Raw genomic sequence first — 17,205 nt, 5'->3', positions numbered from 1 at the left:
TCCTCTAGTGGCTGTCTCACTGACAGGCGCTAGAGGCGCTTGCGTGATTCTCACTGTGAAAATCACAGTGAGAGCACGCAAGCGTCCATAGGAAAGCATTGATAATGCTTTCCTATGAGACTGGCTGAATGCGCGCGCAGCTCTTGCCGCGCGTGCACATTCAGCCGAATGGGAGGAGAGGAGGAGGATCGGAGGAGGAGAGCTCCCCGCCCGGCGCTGGAGAAAGGTACGTTTTAACCCCTTTTCTCTCCCCAGAGCCCGGCGGGAGGGGGTCCCTGAGGGTGGGGGCACCCTCAGGGCACTATAGTGCCAGGAAAACGAGTATGTTTTCCTGGCACTATAGTGGTCCTTTAACACAATGACAATGGAGCCATATGTGGGGGAAAGTTTGGCAAGCATATTGGTACCTCCAACACTTGTCGGTCATACGTGAAAAGTTTGAATGGAGTTTCAAAAGCATGTGGTACTATCTGGTAAGTATCTTATATTAGGCTTTCTGAAACTTCGATGTAAAGGCTTTCTGAAACTTCGATGTAAAGGAATAGTGTGAAATAATTTGACAAATGTCAACCACAAAAGGGATATTCGGATCTGATTCCCATTGCCTAATAATATATGGCTGGGAGGGTTCAGAGAATTTTGTGAGGGTTGTGTACACAGTGGACATGTTGAGTAGGTGCTGTATTTGTGCATACAATTTCAAAAAGAGTTAGGGATCTAAAGACAGAAGAGGAAGGGGTAATGGAATGGAGAAAGTGGGTTAGTTGGGCATACCTAAATTGTGTCATAGGGGACCCTCTTCATAATGAAAAGGTAAATTACATTATCAGAAGTGATATAGGTGATGCAAACTGGATTTGGGTGATAAAACTAGGTGGACAGTCAGGATTACCCAACAGGAGTACCATAGGGGACTGACCCTCACCATTCTCTATTCTGAAAGTAAGAGAGACAGACACATTTGTATTAATTTCATAAGTGTATTTATTGATATTTGAAGTACATAAATTAGTATTTAAAATTTTAAAAAACCTGTGCGTGCGCAATGCATTACGTGACAAACCTTTTGAACCCATGGGTGAATGTTCACTGAAGTTTTTGACTGTTAAAAAAACTCTTTACCTACATCCATTTGGTATAAGTTATTATATATTAGACCAGTGTTTGTTTATGTATTGTTGGTACCTGTCCAGCAGATGACTCTCTGTCCCCTGGGATCTCTAGTCTGGAGCTTTAAATTATACTGTATGTTGTAAAACTTCTAGGGGATCAATTGACATATGATTACCCAATGTCCCTTGATCAAATGATACCTGTCCGTTCAACTTTAGCTGGTTTGTAATTATTTGATGTCATATGAAATATCTGAGACCCGAGGACGGATCTCAGATATCTAACAGACGCCAGACTTGGTAACACAGTCTGGTTCGATCATTACCTCGTCGACTTCAAGCGGATCTCCACCCTACACAGACCTAGACAAAAACAATGGCGACTTAATGAGTCAGTATTCCCTGAGGCAGACCTAATTGGTCACATCAGGGAGGCAATAACACGATACTTCTCAGACAACACATAAAATAAAAACACATAACGGACCATCTGAAACAAATCAAAGAGCTCAATGCTAAACACAAACTCCACCAAGACCTTGGAACATACAAGGCCTTACTGGAAGACAACTGTGAACACTCCTGACCCAAAAGAACCATTTACAACAGAAAAGATTCTACGAAGAAAACAAATGTGGCCGCATGTTGGCCAGATTGCTGCAAAATTGTAAACAAAGATTGCATATCCCCAACATTAAAACACAGGGAAATAAAACAACCCCATTCCTGGCAGAAATCTCACAATCCTTCCATGCCTATTACACAGCTCTATACAAGCCAGCGGGGTCTCGAGAGGGGGATGTGTGCTAGGAGAGAGGCGGAGATGTTGGACAGGATCCGGAAACCCTTAATGCAGGAACAGACTGAAGTACTCGAGTTGAAATTCAAGATGGAAGAATTGCAGGTAGCTATACAGAAATCTAAAATAGGAAGAGTACCAGGCCCTGACTGGATTACCGACAAGTTTCGACATGAATGCATTTCGTGGTTTATCATTTAAACCAGTGCTTTCCAAGTGGTGGTCGGTAACATATATATTTATCGTAATTATATCTCCTTCAAGAGGGATCATTGATCATTCATATAATAATCTCATTAATATATGTTAAGCAATCCGCTATTATTAGCTTAGTAATACCCCTCATGCATTACCATCAAAACATCATTTTCTTCAATCACATTAATCAAATGCACTTCGATTCTCTTATAGGATTTGTATGAAACATATCAAATATTATGTTTTATACAAATAAATCTCTGCTCATATCATGGAACGGCTGAGTTTTCATTAACCCATTAAGGACACATGACATGTGTGACATGTCATGATCTCCCTTTTTTCCAGAAGTTTGGTCCTTAAGGGGTTAAAGGGACACTATAGTCACCTGAACAACTTTAGCTTAATGAAGCAGTTTTGGTGTATAGACCATGCCCCTGCAGCCTCACTGCTCAATCCTCTGCCATTTAGGAGTTAAATCCCTTTGTTTATGAACCCTAGTCACACCTCCCTGGATGTGACTTGCACAGCCTTCCATAAACACTTCCTGTAAAGAGAGCCCTATTTAGGCTTTCTTTATGGCAAGTTCTGTTTAATTAAGATTTGCTTATCCCCTGCTATGTTAATAGCTTGCTAGACCCTGCAAGAGCCTCCTGTATGTGATTAAAGTTCAATTTAGAGATTGAGATACAATTATTTAAGGTAAATTACATCTGTGTGAAAGTGAAACCAGTTTTTTTTTTCATGCAGGCTCTGTCAATCATAGCCAGGGGAGGTGTGGCTAGGGCTGCATAAAATAAAAACAAAGTGATTTAACTCCTAAATGACAGTGAATTGAGCAGTGAAATTGCAGGGGAATGATCTATACACCAAAACTGCTTTATTTAGCTAAAGTAATTTAGGTGACTATAGTGTTCCTTTAAGTCTAACGGATTCCAACTATCCAGTTTCAATGCTGTTTCAAGAGATACATCCTTGGGAAAAATCCGATGTCAAGGTTGGCACTTGTGAGACAACCTTGACATGTAATAGTTATCCCTCATTATGTCCACAATGCTAGTGAATATGGAATGTTGGTTGTGTGTGTCTTTAACAACAGAGGCATTTGATAAGAGATTGACCATCACAGAAACCTTTGCAGCTTCTATTGTGTAGAAAACAAGTACCTTGTATACATGTTTCCACACCTAATAAATAGCAAGATTTCTGCAACAAACAACACTCTCTATGGCTTTGACACCCTTTTTTCCCCCCAGCATGGCTTAATGTGTGAGACTACAATTTAGAACAGGGAATTTAGACATGATTATTTATACCTAGTTATGTCATATGTTCACAGTCTGTCCACAAATATCCTAACAAAGGACTACAGGCTCAAAAAGCCTCAAAAGCATTTTAGAAAATGGAAGCTATTTAGTTGGCTTACAGTTCTCAAGGTAAATCACTATCAGAAACAATTAATGCTCATTCCCCCAGAGCAATGACTAAATTGTCTACACCAGAAGCAATCTGTGGAGGGTCTACCTTAATTTCCCTTAACACATTTATTCGTAGACTCCTAGACCTCAGCAAAAGCATCACTTGGGTAAATAACATCTAATGAAGACAGGCCCCACTAGGGAGCTTGATTCAATGAAATTACTACAATTAAAATGTCACTTCGTTGGTAACTGAGAAAATCACATTAAAGCGGCACTGTCATGCCGAATCCCGTTTTTTTTTTAACCCCCCTCCCGCCTCCACTACATCCAATCGACCCCCTAGTCACCCCCAAATGCCCCTAAGCCCCCCACATTACCTCTTTTTAATTCTTTATCTTCTGCCCCGATCTTTATTCAGGGCGCCGCCATCTTTGTGTGGGTAGGTGAAGTCCCTGTGGGACACGTCATCTACCCACACTACACAGACTGTGAGATTCCCGCACATGCCCAGTGAAACATCTGGACATGCGAACGGGAATTTCATCTATTCATTCATTCATCAGACAGACGAATGAATGAATAGAAAAAATCAGATGAACAAACTAACACTGAGTATCAGTGTTAGTTTGTTCGTTCAGTTTATTACAAGGAGGGAGCTACCGGCGTGCAGCTCCCTCCTTGTAATATGTAACTATAGAAGCGGCAGGGAGCAGTGCTCCTCGCCACTTCCTAAGCCCCCCATGTCCCCCCTCACTCTATGGGGGTCAATATGACCCCCATAATAGGACAAGGGAGATTAAAATCTCCCCAATGCCCCTACTCGCTATACCGCGAGTAGGGGCATGTCCACTAAACAGTGAGCAGCCTGTGGCTGCTCACTGTAAAAAAAAAAAAAAAAATGGTAATAAGGGGGGGACCTACTGTCCCCCCGGCCCCCACCCCTGCGCGGTGGGTGGGGGCCCTAATAAAACAATAAGGGGAGGGGGACCTATTGTCCTCCCCCCCTGGCCCCCACCCCTGCGCGGTGGGTGGGGGCCCTAATAAAACAATAAGGGGGGGGACCTATTGTCCCCCCCCCTGGCCCCCACCCCTGCGCGGTGGGTGGGGGCCCTAATAAAACAATAAGGGGGGGGGACCTACTGTCCCCCCCCCCTGGCCCCCACCCCTGCGCGGTGGGTGGGGGCCCTAATAAAACAATAAGGGGGGGGGACCTACTGTCCTCCCCCCCGGCCCCCACCCCTGAGCGGTGGGTGGGGGCCCTAATAAAACAATAAGGGGGGGGACCTACTGTCCTCCCCCCCGGCCCCCACCCCTGAGCGGTGGGTGGGGGCCCTAATAAAACAATAAGGGGGGGGACCTACTGTCCCCCCCCCTGGCCCCCACCCCTGCGCGGTGGGTGGGGGCCCTAATAAAACAATAAGGGGGGGGGACCTACTGTCCTCCCCCCCGGCCCCCACCCCTGAGCGGTGGGTGGGGGCCCTAATAAAACAATAAGGGGGGGGACCTACTGTCCTCCCCCCCGGCCCCCACCCCTGAGCGGTGGGTGGGGGCCCTAATAAAACAATAAGGGGGGGGACCTACTGTCCCCCCCCCTGGCCCCCACCCCTGCGCGGTGGGTGGGGGCCCTAATAAAACAATAAGGGGGGGGACCTACTGTCCTCCCCCCCGGCCCCCACCCCTGAGCGGTGGGTGGGGGCCCTAATAAAACAATAAGGGGGGGGGACCTACTGTCCTCCCCCCCGGCCCCCACCCCTGAGCGGTGGGTGGGGGCCCTAATAAAACAATAAGGGGGGGGGGACCTACTGTCCTCCCCCCCTGGCCCCCACCCTTGCGCGGTGGGTGGGGGCCCTAAATGACCCCCCCCCATCAAGGTGACTAGGGGTCCCAAGCCCCTAGTCACCCCCCACCCAAAACAATCTATCCCCTACCTACCCCCCTCACCCTAAAAATAGTGAGGGGGGAATAAAATAACTAACCTGTAAAAAAAAAAAAAAATTAAACTTACCATTTGACGTCTTCTTTTTTCTAAATTCTTCTTACTTCAGCCCCCCAAAAGGCCAAATAAAAATCCATAAACCCGTCGCACTTTAAAAAAACAAAAAAAAAAAACCGAGCGCAAACAAAAATTAATCCATCTTCACCCATGGAGGGCACGCCGCGTACTGAGCTCCGCAGGGCGGGTCAAGGCTTATAAAGCCTTGCCCCGCCCTGCAATTAGGCTTAGAACACAATGATTGGTTGGTTTAAGCCAATCAGAGTGCTCTGTGTCATTTTACACAGCGTGGGAAAATTAAAAAGAACTTTCCCACGCTGTGTAAAATGACAGATCACTGTGATTGGATGGTTTTCAAGCCATCCAATCACAGTGCTCTGTGTCATTTTACAAGCGTGGGAAAATTCCAAAGAACTTTCCCACGCTTGTAAAATGACACAGAGCACTGTGATTGGATGGATTTCAAACCATCCAATCACAGTGCTCTGTGTCATTTTACACAGCGTGGGAAAGTTCAATTTTCCCACGCTGTGTAAAATGACACAGAGCACTGTGATTGGATGGCTTGAAATCCATCCAATCACACTGCTCTGTGTCATTTTACAAGCGTGGGAAAGTTCTTTGGAATTTTCCCACGCTTGTAAAATGACACAGAGCACTGTGATTGGATGGCTTGAAAACCATCCAATCACAGTGATCTGTCATTTTACACAGCGTGGGAAAGTTCTTTTTAATTTTCCCACGCTGTGTAAAATGACACAGAGCACTCTGATTGGCTTAAACCAACCAATCATTGTGTTCTAAGCCTAATTGCAGGGCGGGGCAAGGCTTTATAAGCCTTGACCCGCCCTGCGGAGCTCAGTACGCGGCGTGCCCTCCATGGGTGAAGAGGGATTAATTTTTGTTTGCGCTCGGTTTTTTTTTTTTTTTTTTTTTAAAGTGCGACGGGTTTATGGATTTTTATTTGGCCTTTTGGGGGGCTGAAGTAAGAAGAATTTAGAAAAAAGAAGACGTCAAATGGTAAGTTTAATTTTTTTTTTTTACAGGTTAGTTATTTTATTCCCCCCTCACTATTTTTAGGGTGAGGGGGGTAGGTAGGGGATAGAATGTTTTGGGTGGGGGGTGACTAGGGGCTTGGGACCCCTAGTCACCTTGATGGGGGGGGGTCATTTAGGGCCCCCACCCACCGCGCAAGGGTGGGGGCCAGGGGGGAGGACAGTAGGATCCCCCCCCCCTTATTGTTTGATTAGGGCCCCCACCCACCGCGCAGGGGTGGGGGCCAGGGGGGGAGGACAGTAGGTCCCCCCCCCTTATTGTTTTATTAGGGCCCCCACCCACCGCTCAGGGGTGGGGGCCAGGGGGGGAGGACAATAGGTCCCCCCCCCTTATTGTTTTATTAGGGCCCCCACCCACCGCGCAGGGGTGGGGGCCAGGGGGGGAGGACAGTAGGTCCCCCCCCCTTATTGTTTTATTAGGGCCCCCACCCACCGCGCAGGGGTGGGGGCCAGGGGGGAGGACAATAGGTCCCCCCCCCTTATTGTTTTATTAGGGCCCCCACCCACCGCGCAGGGGTGGGGGCCAGGGGGGGAGGACAATAGGTCCCCCCCCCCTTATTGTTTTATTAGGGTCCCCACCCACCGCGCAGGGGTGGGGGCCAGGGGGGGAGGACAATAGGTCCCCCCCCCTTATTGTTTTATTAGGGCCCCCACCCACCGCGCAGTGGTGGGGGCCAGGGGGGGAGGACAATAGGTCCCCCCCCCTTATTGTTTTATTAGGGCCCCCACCCACCGCGCAGGGGTGGGGGCCAGGGGGGGAGGACAATAGGTCCCCCCCCTTATTGTTTTATTAGGGCCCCCACCCACCGCGCAGGGGTGGGGGCCAGGGGGGGAGGACAGTAGGTCCCCCCCCTTATTGTTTTATTAGGGCCCCCACCCACCGCGCAGGGGTGGGGGCCGGGGGGGAGGACAGTAGGTCCCCCCCCCTTATTGTTTTATTAGGGCCCCCACCCACCGCGCAGGGGTGGGGGCCGGGGGGGGGGGACAGTAGGTCCCCCCCCCCCCATCTTTAACCCCCGCGCAGGGGAGGGGGGGTGTTTATTAGTTTTTTTTTGTTTTTTTTGTTTTTTTACAGTGAGCAGCCACAGGCTGCTCACTGCTTACTAGACATGCCCCTACTCGCGGTATAGCGAGTAGGGGCATATTATTTACTAATACTAAGTAATCTTTACTTAGTATTAGTAAATTTGGCTGAAAGACCAATTTAGGTCTTTCAGCCTTTTAGTAGATAGCTCCCTGATACCGTGGGAATTAGGGAGTTATCTACTAAGCGGCTGCAAGTTGCAGCCGCGGCAATGAATAGGATCGGAGTTTCATTCATTAGAATGAAATTCCGATACGAACAAAGTACCGAATTGCATCCTAACACCAATGGAGAATTCTGTTAGGATGCAATTCGGCAGTTTTGCCGGCGTTCTGTCTAAGTGACAGGACGTTCGGCAATACTGACAGGAAGCATTGTGGGAACAGGGAGGAAAGCTAGGGATCATGGGAAAATTGCTCTGACCAGCGGAAATGAAGCACACTTTGCTCCTCCGCTGGTCAGAGCTGGTCAAGCGGAGGAATCCCATAAGACAAAGAGTCCCTACTTTGTCTTATGGTTTTAAAGAAAACTAAAGAAGACAGGAAGAAAAGAAGAACAGATCCTGAGAGAGGGGGAGAAGAGGAAGAGATTGAGGAAAGGTAAGTTCGGCATGACAGTGCCGCTTTAATTAGGTTAAACATAAATAAAAGAAAAAAAAAGAGCATGAAGTGGGGGTGGGGCCTGACTCTCAAGCAGGCCAGACGTGTTTGCTTGGAGCTCCTGCAAAGAGTAAGCTTTAACCAGCTAAATCAACTGAAAAAACCCACAAAAAGCTCTAAACCAAGCACAGACCGCAACTAACAAAGAGGAGACATTAAGAATCCCCAAAACTTCTGCATGTACAAGCATAGTCTACAGTCTGGCCGAGTGACCTACCAGGATGGCAGGCCTGCGGCTTAGGAGAGGTGGCCAATCTCCAGCCAGGTGCCGAACATCCTGAATAGACTTCCTTGGTGCCCTGTCACCCCACCTCTTGACCGGTGGGGGATATCCCGGTCCCCAGTGGGATCACTACCAAAGCCCCTTGACTTTGCCGCTCATGAAGCTGCATGGAGACTCAAAGATGGCCGCCAGCCCGCCATTTCTGTTAAGTACAGCAAACCCAGAGACCAGGGACTGGGTACAAGACTTTGAGATGAGATTCGACAAGGTCTGCCAAGATTTCTGGACCCGCATAGCCCACCGCTCAGGCACCACTACCTTACCAGTCCGAGAACAGCAACGACGACCGAGCGTCCTCATGGCGGCTTCGCCCCAGCCTGACCCAACGCACCGCGGAACGAGGCAGAGCTATGTGATAACGGGTGCAGTTAATCTGTATGATCTGAATGCGGTGTCACATGTTTATCTATTTACTTTCCTTTTTTCTTCTAACAAGCTGAGTTATGAGATTATTTTGACTGGGTCTTGCCTCTAACAGTTAGACCTGTAAATTAGCCTGTTTCCATGTGCTGCCACCCAACTTCGCTGCTTGCACGATGGTACCTCCACTCATAGCTACTTATGATGAAAAATAGTCTTCATGTCATTTTACAAAAAAATGTGCATTACCTACTATGACTTCTATCACAAACTGACGTCAGCTCCCAAGTGGAGCCGAATGCGCGTGTGCGGCCAGAGCCATGCGCGCATTTAAACCGCCCATAGGAAAGCATTACTCAATGCTTTCCTATTGACGTTTTGCGTGCTCAATGCGATTTTTGTACTGAGCATCGGGTAAGTACCTCTAGCGGCTGTCTAGACAGCCACTAGAGGCTGGATTAACCCTGCAATGTAACATAGTAGTTTCTCTAAAATGGCTATGTTTAAAGCTGCAGGGTTAAAACCTGGGGGACCTGGCACCAAGACCACTTCATTGAGCTGAAGTGGTCTGGGTGACTATAGTGGTCCTTTAAAATATTGTATGGTTGGTCAAAATCAAGGCTAGGCTAAAATCTAGACATGAGACACTCAAAAGGTGTCAGTATATCAAATGAACGTATCACACACACCTTAAAAAACTCATAAGAGTTTTATCATAGCATCCCAACAAGGCAAAAACTCATGTTAAAAAGAAATAATCAGGGGCGGAGCTAGACCACCATGCGGACAAGTCGCAGCTAACCGGAGCTCTGATCAAGAGGCCGACAAATGCACCCAATTTGCAGCAATTCAGCCAAGTTAAACGAGTACTTCAACTACCCACCCTACGGAGCACCCAGTGGGAACGGGGCGAAGGCACTATGCACTTTCCGGGCGCACTTACCGAGGCACGTCCGACTTGGGACCTAGCAGTTGATGCGGGGCGGGAGATGCGGCCAGTCTCCCAGCCCCGAAGTCGTGCAGGACACCGCTGATCCTCCCCCCCCCCTTTGGACTGGCGGGGGTCATTCCAGTCCACCACGGCATCCACACAGCCCAGCATCTGCACACACGGGCCCTACCAGATGGGCAGGGCCGGGAGGCTGCAGAGACAATCCGCTCACCTAAGATGGCTGCGGCCACATGCAAAGCGGATCCCATATACTGCGGAGAGAAGCTGATAACATGCCTGGATAGTCTCTATACAGCACCCGAATGGCGGGAGCTGGAGAGCTCAGAAGCAACACCACTACAACAGCAGACCCCAGGGGGGCGAAAGCGGAAGGGAAAACCCCCTTCTCACTGACGGAAGGGAGAACACCGCAAGTGTTGGGGCAAGCACCGCTCACGAAAACAGGTCCAAAAAGCCAATGCACAGAACCAGCTGCCACACACCAACCCCAATTCAGCCACAACCTAGGACAGAAAGATCCAGCCTCAAGAGATGGAGTGGGGTGGAAAACGTGTACAGACCCTGAATGTATTATGATGAGTGTTTTTATCTATTAATATGTTGCAAGCTCTCAGCCACAGATCACCCCCTTATTTTTGCTCTTACCGCTCAGGGCTCCCTGTAGTGCAGTAGATAAGAACAAAGATGTTGTGGTTTGCCATGAATGTTGTACCCTAGCTGTGTAGATGTCTCAAGAAGCCTGTTCCTTAATCTTGTCTCCAAGCTAACGCATAATAAGCAAAATCAAACCTGCTACTTGTTTTAACACTATCTTATACCTATACTTACCATGTCTGATACAGCATAACTCAATATTTACCTCTCACTATAAAGCCTAGACATGAATTTAACGGGACTCTAAACTATGTTCTAAAAAAAAATGAAAAATGAAAAATGTGCAGCATACTCAAATGCCATACATATGTTAAGCTTTGTCTAATTGCTTGCTTGTCACTGCTGTTGGGGCATTGACAGGATGTCTGTAAATCAAATGCACACAAAAATAAATAATACAAAAAATAATTAAAAAAATAATCAAATTGACCTTTAAAATAGAGGTATCTAGCTAGGATAGACTCTCACAGCAAAACTGTTCTCGAAGATATTGAATAATGAGATAGATTCCAAAATTCCATTAATCAGAATACTATACATTCACTACAGCACCCGTGGCAGAAAAATGGAATAAAATCCAAATAATTTGTGATTGTAAATAATATTCACAATGATTGGTACACCCAATAAAAAGTTGTTGGTAGTTGGAAAGTTGCTACAATCAAAGTGAAGTGGTGAGTACTTAGATCTGATTAAGAGTTTAGGAAAATAGCTTAATTCTTATTTAAATAGAAAAAATTCAAAATTCAAAAACCACACTGTTACAAATCGCTATTTGTAACTGGCCCTTTAAATGAGAAATTGCCCTGCTTCCCTGGATTGTGGAGAAGCATGTTTGCCAGCCTCCTGCCTCATGACTATGGCCCCTGGAAGATTGTGCCCCTGAAAACTTATTAACATTTATTGGGTGTGTATGGCCCTTTAAGAACCGTCTGGGGACATATTGTGACTTTGCTGAACAATGTCCCTTTAAGACTATGTCCCCAGACCTGTAAAATAACTTGCCCCTGGCTTTCTCCCACTTGGTTCAGTAAATAGGGCTTACTGAACCAAGTACCACACAGGCGGACCACCCAGAAGCTAAAGTGTGCAGGCAATTTACCTCCCAGGCTGTGAGGTTACTGCAGGTTAATTGCCGAGCGCTGGGTGGCCGCCATTCGGCAGCCGAACACGTGGCGGTGGCCATTTTAGTCATTCGAATGCGGTCAGCGGTGTATGCTAAAGATTCTGTGGAACCAAAATCGGCTACACATTTTGCCGAACACCGCTGACCCTTACCTTCTCCCATACTAAACTTGCAGCTCCAGAGACTAAGTCCCGTTCGAAATGGGACTTAGTTGTTTTTCGGCATGAAATTGACCGGCCGCACAGCCCAAATCTATGGAACTGTTTTGGGCAGGAAATTGTGCTTGCGGTCGGTCATAAAGTACTTCCAGCTAACGTTTGATCCACTGGAGGGATTTGGCTGATTTTTGGAAGTGTTTATGTTTGATGTATGCTGAGTCTGAATATGCAACTTTTATTGAAATTGAATGTATGGTTTTAAAGTTACAGTATGGTTTTAAAGTTACTGTATTTTTATTGTATGTAATAATTGGTTTAACTGTTTATCTGAGGGGAGGGAATGTGTGGGCTGCACCAGATGTGTGATTGGTGATTTTATGCCTCCCCCTGGGAGTGTCCTATTTGCATGTAACCTCAATAAAAGCCAGGCTGGGTGTTCCAGCATCTGAGACCTCTTCTGACCCTCAATACGTAGCCTTGTCTCGTTATTGGAGGGAACTGCTATATCACACTGGGGATTGCTATGCTCTGCATATTCCCCTGAGCTCTTAATCACTTAGCTCTTTTAAGAGCTTGTTCCTGTTACGCTCTCCTGGAGGAGAGGTCTTTCCCACACGGTCCTGGAGGACAGAAGCCGATCCAGGGTGGACGGAAGACGGCGCGGCTCCAGTTAAGCTACGGCGGTTGTGGAGCCTGCGGTGGTTGTGGTGTCGTCTGCAGTGCTTGGAGTCCTCTGAGAGCGCTAGGAGCATCCATCAACGGAGGGTACTCGGTCGGAGTAAACGGAGCTCCGTTACACACACATTCCTTTAGTGAAGGTCTAAATTATGTAACGATTATTATTGCTGGGAAGACACCACCTTTGGAACAATTATTATTCCTGGGAAACACCACCTTTGGAACGATTATTATTGCTGGGAAGACACCACCTTTGGAACGATTATTATTGCTGGGAAGACACCACCTTTGGAACTATTATTATTCCTGGGAAGACACCACCTTTGGAACAATTATTATTGCTGGGAAGACATCACCTTTGGAATGAATATTATTCCTGGGAAGACACCACCTTTTGAATGATTATTATTGCTGGGAAGACACCACCTTTGGAACGATTATTATTGCTGGGAAGACACAACCTTTGGAATGATTATTATTCCTGGGAAGACACCACCTTTGGAACGATTATTATTGCTAGGAAGACACCACCTTTGGAACGATTATTATTGCTGGGAAGACACCACCTTTTGAATGATTATTATTGCTGGGAAGACACCACCTTTGGAACAATTATTATTCCTGGGAAACACCACCTTTGGAACGATTATTATTGCTGGGAAGACACCACCTTTGGAACGATTATTATTGCTGGGAAGACACCACCTTTGGAACTATTATTATTCCTGGGAAGACACCACCTTTGGAACAATTATTATTGCTGGGAAGACATCACCTTTGGAATGAATATTATTCCTGGGAAGACACCACCTTTTGAATGATTATTATTGCTGGGAAGACACCACCTTTGGAACGATTATTATTGCTGGGAAGACACAACCTTTGGAATGATTATTATTCCTGGGAAGACACCACCTTTGGAACGATTATTATTGCTGGGAAGACACCACCTTTGGAACGATTATTATTGCTGGGAAGACACCACCTTTTGAATGATTATTATTGCTGGGAAGACACCACCTTTGGAACAATTATTATTCCTGGGAAACACCACCTTTGGAACGATTATTATTGCTGGGAAGACACCACCTTTGGAACGATTATTATTGCTGGGAAGACACCACCTTTGGAACTATTATTATTCCTGGGAAGACACCACCTTTGGAACAATTATTATTGCTGGGAAGACATCACCTTTGGAATGAATATTATTCCTGGGAAGACACCACCTTTTGAATGATTATTATTGCTGGGAAGACACCACCTTTGGAACGATTATTATTGCTGGGAAGACACAACCTTTGGAATGATTATTATTCCTGGGAAGACACCACCTTTGGAACGATTATTATTGCTGGGAAGACACCACCTTTGGAACGATTATTATTGCTGGGAAGACACCACCTTTTGAACGATTATTATTCCTGGGAAGACACCACCTTTGGAATGATTATTATTCCTGGGAAGACACCACCATTGGAACGATTATTATTCCTTGGAAGACACCACCTTAAGAGACATGATTGTAAATGGAGATTTTAGCACAAAAATATATAGCCTCCCCTGTCCCCCCTCCTGTTTGCCCTCACCCTGGAACCTTTCTTGGAGGCGGTCAGACGGGATGGGGGTATAACGGGGGTTCGAATGGGCACGGAGGAACATAAGGTAGCGGCCTACGCCGATGATATGTTATTCTTTCTGGAACAGCCCTTGATCTCGGTACCCAACCTGCTACAGGCTTTCCACGGCTTCCGCCAAGTATCCAATCTGAAGCTCAACCTCGACAAGTCAGAAGCTATGCCGTTAATGGTGCGCTGGGAAGCTGCGATACCTTGGCACCTGGTTGCCGAAAGACCTGACACAGGTATACCAGCTAAACTTCCTACCTCTCTTCAGGAAAATACAACAGGACCTCCAACGCTGGACGACACACTACATCACCTGGTTCGGCCGTATTAACGCGGTCAGGATGAACGTGTTGCCGCGGTTGCTGTACCTCTTTGCCACCCTGCCAATATCAATCCCACAATCATTCTTCAAATTGGTAGATACGGCTGTACGCGGGTTCGTGCGGAACCATAGACCATCACGCATCCGTAGATTGGTCATGGAGCGACCCAAATGCAGTTGACGATAAGTGCACACACGTAGGCATAGGAACCAGAAGTCACACAGACAGGGGTCCTCGGACAAACCCAGACCCACAAACACAGCTAGCCGACCCGACACGGAACCCCACTAATACAAGACTCACAGGGGGCGACAAATATCCCCCCCCATTAATGAGCCTTTGACCAAACACGCTCCGCGAGGTATAGAGGCCAGTACCTAACGCTGTAACCCCCGCACGGACAGAGCTTGACCACAGACTAGCTTGACAAAGGCATCAAAGTACTAAGGAGATATCCTAGCAGAGACGAAACAAGAGCTTAGATGATGATAATAGGGGGGAGAGGGTTACATACCACCAATCAAAGGTGCACGCAATTGAGGCCAGGTAGACACCGACTGAGACCGACACGCAACAAAGGACAAGACGACCTAGCTAGAATTGGTTTCCTGAGAAACGTTCCTTAACAATGTTATAATTGCACACTTGAAGTAACCATGTTAGCACTTGTTACACACAAATCTCTGTCTGTCAATTAAGCTATGTGATATTGTTGATAATTTGGAAAATCAATAAAATATGATTGACAAAAAAAAAATATATATATATAGCCTCATATACTGAAGAAAATGCCAGGTATAGAATATAATATTTTGTCTTTGAATATTAAATAGAGTCCAATATATAATAGTATTTTCAATGTATCAACAATTTAACCATTTGAAGAAAATGTCAGCTATGGGATATATATAATTGCCTTTGAATATTCCCAATAATTAAAAAATATAATAAGATTTTAGATTAATCAACCATCCAGATATCTAATAAGAGGATGGGGCTAGATTTGTAAAGCAGTTCTAGGTAGGTACACTACAGTGGGATTGCCATTTGCAGAGTATAAAAAAGGTATAGGAAGAGGGTTATTAAAACCATGAGCTGTAGCTGGAAATTCTCGAGCATTATCCTGCTCCCCTGTACTACTTCAAGGCAGTCACGAATATTCACTGCATCCACACATACATACTGCCTCCTATGAATACATCAGTTAATGAAATTTAAAATCATATTATAAAGAAATGTATGAAATGAGAAAAAGCCACCAATATTAGTCAGAATAACAGTTTGTTTAATCAATTGTACAGTAACAATAGTTGGGGGGAGCGTGAATGTAGTTGTATCAAAGTTAAACAATTTCAATACTGGTCCAAACGGAATTTTGCCTAAAAAGAGAACTCAGGGAAAACAAAAATGAAAGGGATAGATCATAAACCAAAAATCCAAAAGGGATCCATAGACCAGAGTGCTGTATAATCCTAATTAAGCAAAATATAGAAGGAAAAAGAAAAGCCTTCATTTAAGTCAGGGGTGTCCAAACTTTTTTCAAAGAGGGCCAGATTTGATTGAGTGAACATGCGTGAGGGCCAACCATTTTGCCTGACATTCTTTGAACCATTAACATTTAATGCGAATGAACTATTTTATGCAAAGTTTATTGCAAACGGCATACTTTTCATTTCATCTCTTTATTCTGTCTCAGATCTCTTTCATTTTGTCTCTTTACTCTGTCCCTTCTCTCTTTATGTCCTTCTGTCCCCCTGCATTCTGCCAGTCTGCACCTCTGTACTCAGTCAGTATTCTGCCCCATCTTTTTTCTGTCAGTCTGTAATCTGCCCCTCTGTATTCTGACAGTATTTATTCTGCCCCTCTGTATTTTGCCAGTCTGCACCTCTGTACTGTCTGTATTCTGCCCCTCTTTATTCTGTACCTTTTTATTCTGTCGATTCTCTGCAGAGAGAAGGAACCAAATCCCGCGAATCCCATGATGTCCACAAGATCCCGTGACGTCCAAGAGATCGCAAGAACGAAGATTGAGGTCACGGCACGTCCATCTGCGTTCTTGCGATATCTTGGCCCCCCAGTGAATCCCCGTGCGCCACTCAGGGCCACGGCGTTCAAAGATCCAGAGATCCCAGGGGTCCTGAGCGGTGCTCGGGGATTCACTGGGGGCCACAATAGGTAGATTAGCCAAACTACCTGTGGGGCCGTATTAAACCATAACGCGGGCCGCAATTGGACCAGGGACCGGACTTTGGACATGACTGATTTAAGTGAAGGGTCATCAATCTATGGATCCATAGGCATTCACGTTGTCTCAGGAGTCTGTCAGTCTCTGCATCTCTCGACTCGTTTGACCAAATCCAGCCCACAAAAGCATAGCCCTTTTGAGTTCCCTTAATGGTGCACGCTCACATGTCTAGAAATAGGGGTCTTAAGACTGATTCTCTCTCTAAAGGGAAATAAAGTTTTTCCCACAATAGTTTTTTTCCCTTAGTATAAGCAGCAGTACATATATTCCCTCACTATATTTTGCAATGAAAATTTTATCCATGTTACTAATGTTTTATTTGATACAATCATTCATCCTTTTTCATTTCTCTGCCCGCTTTGAACTTTGAAATCCAGTAACAAGCTATATATTTTTTAAATATCTAAGAAACGATCATGCAAAAAAAATACAGCATGCATATTAATGAGCTTAAACCCGATCAAATGCATTAAACTG

General features: G+C 45.9%; 1 pseudogene; it reads right to left on the bottom strand.

Moving 5' to 3' along the window:
- Positions 1 to 4,594: 4,594 nt before the first annotated feature.
- On the bottom strand, positions 4,595 to 4,740 carry LOC134613192 (small Cajal body-specific RNA 11; annotated as a pseudogene).
- Positions 4,741 to 17,205: the final 12,465 nt, after the last annotated feature.

The sequence above is a fragment of the Pelobates fuscus genome, chromosome 5 (assembly GCF_036172605.1).
Source record: "Pelobates fuscus isolate aPelFus1 chromosome 5, aPelFus1.pri, whole genome shotgun sequence".
In the NCBI taxonomy this organism is placed as follows: Eukaryota; Metazoa; Chordata; class Amphibia; order Anura; family Pelobatidae; genus Pelobates; species Pelobates fuscus.
This window is presented reverse-complemented; position numbering and strand designations above follow the sequence as displayed.